Consider the following 5,079-nt stretch of genomic DNA (forward strand, 5'->3'; position numbering starts at 1 on the left):
TTTGATTAATGAACTTACTCCACTTTTAAGACGAAAGCCTTTTTTTAATGGAGAAAATGTTTTGATTAACAAACTTATCAATTTTTAACAAATTTAATTTAATTATCAAGTAGTTATTAGGTGGATGGTATAAATTAATATCCATGAAATATGTTAGAATATTTTTAGTAATAATCACTAATAAAAAGATAAGATTTCTCTCAAATTTAGTCATATATATATATTGGGCATGTGGTATTGACAACCCATAGTATTAGCGCATGGTATTGTAGCAAAGACTATTTACAAGTTGCGAATTTCTCTCATAAAGTGGAGGTGAATCTCCATGGTTAATAATATTGTTACATATTTTTTGAAATGTATATATTAATTATTTTATGATTTGATATCTCTCAGCATTTAATGACCATTTAATTTATATGATTGTATTGATTACCTTATGGAGTGACTTAACAAGTGAATAAAATCAGATTTTAAAATGAATGTTTCTTTTTTTTTTAATAGAGACAATTTTAATTAGCAAAATTCAACTTAAAAATGTATTACTCATTTATAAAAAGGATATTATCACTCAATCCACATTCTAATACACATCTAGATTTAAAATTATCCTATGTAGTGACTTACTAAGTAGACAAAGTCAATCCTTAATGAACCAAAACCAAAAGGAAAAGCTCCAAAGTCAAAAGTAATCATAAAAAATGAGAAACTATAACCGTAAGACCTATTTGAAAGAGAATCTTAAGTAAAATGTAGTTGAATTTGTCCACTGATTAACCAACTTTTATATTTAAATTCATTTAGGGCAAAAATAGTTAAAGTGGACCACCTGAACCTACCTATAATTTTATTTTGGAAAATTTAAAAATTTTAAATTATTTAAAAATTTCAAGCCAATTTTTATAGTTAAAATAAAAAATATATTTTTAAAGAATTAATAAAAATTTAATATATATATATATTTAATTAATATTTTAAAAAAATAAAATTATCTATTTATTTAAAATAATTTTTAATATTTGATTTTTTTTAAATAATTTAAATAAAAACTATCAACCTTCCCAGATAATTTAGGCGGGGATACTAGACTCCAAGAAATACATATCCTTACTATTATAGGCCATAACACCCAATTAATTGAATGTCGGTGGGACTACTCAAATGTGGGCATTTCCTTATGAGAAGATTGTATATATATATATATATATATCTAAAGGGTTTGTGGTTCTTGGAGTTCACTGGTTTATTGTCGTGGAAGAAAACTTCCTTTCTTGAGGTTCACTGGTTTGTTGCGGCGGAAGGAGAATTTTCTTTCTCAGAGTTCACTAGTTTGTTGCTGCCTCAGGAAAATTTTCTTGAGGTTCAGTCGTTTGTTGCTGCCGAATTAGGAGAGCAGAAGCACTTGTTGCCGTTAACCCGAGGCTAGCTCTTTTCAAGGGGTAGAAGATGAATATGTGGAACTACGTTGTAAGTGTCCATAAGCCCACTGCTGTGACTCATTGTTGCGTGGGCAACTTTACTGGTCCTCGCGACATTAATCTCATCATTGCAAAAAGCACCTGGATTGAGATCCATTCTCTCTCCTCTCAGGGTTTACAAAAAGTTCTACAAGTACCAATCTATGGCCGAATCGCAGTGCTTGAACTGTTCCGACCTGCTGGGGAGCAGCAGGATTCTCTTGTTATTTCCACAGAAGAATACAAGTTGAGTGTTGTTCAGTGGAATAACAACGGGGGCCGTGAGCTTATTACCAGGGCTGTCGCAGATGTCTGGGATTTTGTCGCAAATGTCTGGGATTTTGTCGCGATCCCTGTCAAGAATGGATATGAGATCGGTATGGTTGATCCGGATTGTCGAGTCATTGGACTCCACCTCTATCATGGCGTATTTACAATTTTAGCATATGATGGTGTTGCAGGAGTTACACACGCTTTCGATATCATGCTGGACAGAACTGTTGAAGTTGTGGATATCAAGTTCTTGTATGGTTGTTCAAAGCCCACAATTGCTGTGCTATACCAACAACTTCAACAGTATGGAGATGAACTGCAAGTAAGAACATACGAGGTAGATGTAAAAGGCAGGGATTTTAAGGAGATGCCCTGGTCTGTGCCCAATTTAGACCATGGTGCCCGTATGTTAATACATGTTCCCATGCCTTTTGGAGGTGTTATTATTATTGGTGAGAAGACCATTGCTTATTTCAGTCCCTCTCCCTCTGTAGTATTCAAAGCTGTTCCCACACCCAACTCAATGACTATCATTCAGGCTTATGCCAAAGTCCATGATTCTCAATATCTGCTCGGTGACCACATGGGTCACCTTCACTTGCTTTCTCTCATTCATGAAAAGGGAACGGTTACTGGTCTCAATATAGATCTACTAGGTGACACATCTGTTGCTTCAACAATCTGTTATTTAGAGAATGGATTTGTGTACATTGGGTCTGATGAAGGAGATTCACAACTTGTCAAACTGCATCTTCCCCCGGATTCTATATATGGATCAGTGGGATTTTCAGTTGTGGAAACATATGTTAACCTTGGTCCAATCGTGGACTTTTGTGTTGTTGATCATGGTGGACAAGAACACGTCGTGACTTGTTCTGGAGGATTCAACCATGGCTGCCTTCGCATTCTCAGGAGTGGCATACGAATCAACGAGCATGCAGCTGCAGAGTTTGCAGATGTAAAGGGAATGTGGCCATTAAGAGCTTCTTCGACTCGTGACGATTTCGACACTTATTTGGTGCTGAGCTTTCTTGGTGAGACTCGTGTACTTGCCATTAACTCAAATGATGAGCTAGAAGAAACACATGAAATACAAGGATTTGTCCTTCATGCTCCTTCCTTATTCTGTCAAGATGCTATTCATGACCAGCTTGTTCAGGTAACAGCAAGTTCTGTGAGATTAATGAGTGCGTCTTCTGGACAGCTATTGTCTGAATGGAGAGCCCCCACCGCCACAGGATTGTCTATAACAGTAGCCACAGGTAGTGCTACCCAGGTTTTGTTGGCCACTCGAGGGTGTAATATTGTCTACTTGGAAATTGGAGAGGGATCCCTAACACTGAAGGGACATAAAAAGATTGAGTATGATGTATCTTGCATGGACATAACTCCTATTGGTCAGGATAGTAAACGGACTGAATTGGCAGCTGTTGGACTATGGAAAGACCAAAGTATCAGAATTTATTCTCTTCCTGATCTGAAACTCATTCAAAGTCTCCAATTTGCCGAGAATGTTGTTACCCGGTCTGTTTTATTTTGTAAATTTGAAGGGATTTCATACTTGCTGTGTGGGCTTGGGGATGGGCACTTATATAACCTAAAATTGAATGTGAGCAGTGGGGTGCTTTCTGACGGGGAAAAGAAAAAGATTTCCTTGGGTACCAAAGGAATAAATCTGAGGACTTTTCGTCATGAGAATGCAACGCATGTGTTAGCGTTAGGTGACAGGGCCACAGTTATTTGCAGTAGTAACCTGAGGTTGGCGTATAGTAATGTGAGTGTGGGAGAAGTTAATCATATGTGTTCTTTCCATTCAAAATCTTTCCCTAACAGCATTGTGGTTGTAAAGGAAGACATGCTTTCTTTTGGTTCAATCGATAATATTCAGAATATTTACACCTCATCAGTTCATCTCGAGGAACACCCATATCGTATTTGCTATCAAGACAAGTCTGGAACATTTGCCATCTGCAGCATGGAGTATGGTTATGATGAAATGCAAAAACACTTCATTCGTCTCTTAGATGAAAAGACATTTGAAAATATTTCATCATATCCACTGGATATGTATGAAGAAGGTTGTTCAATCCTCAGTTGCTCATTTACAGATGATCATAACACTGTCTATTGTTGTGTTGGGACAGCTTATCGGTATCCTGATCAGGAAACTATATTTATTAAGAAGGGCCGAATTTTGGTCTTTTCGGTTGGAAACAGACAACTGCGTCTGGTTACAGAGAAGGAGACAAAGGGAGCTGTATACAATCTCAATGCTTTTAATGGAAAATTAGTTGCAGGAATCAACGAAAAGATTGACTTGTACAAATGGATGATCCGTGATGATGTTTCCAGGGAGCTGGAGTTTAAATGTGGACATCCCGGGCATGTGCTTGCACTCTGTGTAAAAACTCGTGGGGATTTTATCTTAGTTGGTGATTGTGTACAATCTATGTATTTGTTGGTATACAAGAATATTGATGAGAGGGGAGGCATATTAGAAGAGAAGGCTCACGATTATAGTGCAAACTACATGACTGTTGTAGAATTTCTGGATGATGATACGTACGTTGGTACAGATCAGAAAGATTTCGACATTTTTGTGGTGAAGAAAAAGAACGATGCTGCAATTGATTCGGAAGAGGAAAGAAAATTGAAACTTGAAGGTGAATACCATCTTGGAGCTCTTGTTAACCAGTTCAGGCGTGCATCTTTAGCTCAGCCCTTGCCCTTGTATGGGAATACCATTCCTACAGTAATATTTGGAACAACTAATGGTATGATTGGTCTTATTGCATCACTTCCAGAGGAGCAATATCAAATTCTTCAAAAGCTGCAAATGCATCTTGTGAACGTAATAAGAGGAGTAGGAGGCTTAAACCATGAGCAGTGGAGGTCATTCAACACTGGTGACACAAGAAATGTGAAACAGTTGCTGGATGGCGATTTCATTGAGTCTTTTCTGGATCTCAACAGCCAAAGGATGAGCGAAATTGCAACTGCCATGACCATTCCTATTGATGAGTTATGCAAGATGGTGGAATACCTTGCCAGCTTACATTGATATCTTTTATTTTATTTTTTTATCCAATATACTTTTGAAATAGGAAAAAATATTTTGCTTGCGGTTTGTTTGGTGTCGTAATTGGTTAGGAGAACTCGTTTTGAGTTACATATATTGAATATGCTTTTTGGGTTACATTTCAATTATTTTTTATCTAACATCTAACCCTGATGATGTAATTATTTGTTTTGAGTTATCATTTGTTAATATAAAAATATGTTTTTCGGGTTACAGTTTAATTATCTTTATTTGTATTTTTAGATCATTTATGGACATGTTAAGTAATAG

The 5,079-nt window shown here is 36.5% G+C and overlaps 1 pseudogene; it reads left to right on the top strand.

Annotated features, from left to right (window-relative positions):
- Window positions 1–1,446: 1,446 nt before the first annotated feature.
- LOC149146998 (DNA damage-binding protein 1a pseudogene) lies at window positions 1,447–4,791 on the top strand (annotated as a pseudogene).
- The last annotated feature ends 288 nt before the right edge of the window (window positions 4,792–5,079 follow it).

This window comes from Pinus tabuliformis, chromosome 9 (genome assembly GCF_031772625.1).
Source record: "Pinus tabuliformis cultivar Carrire ecotype Pingquan chromosome 9, CPIR1, whole genome shotgun sequence".
NCBI classification, from domain to species: domain Eukaryota; kingdom Viridiplantae; phylum Streptophyta; class Pinopsida; order Pinales; family Pinaceae; genus Pinus; species Pinus tabuliformis.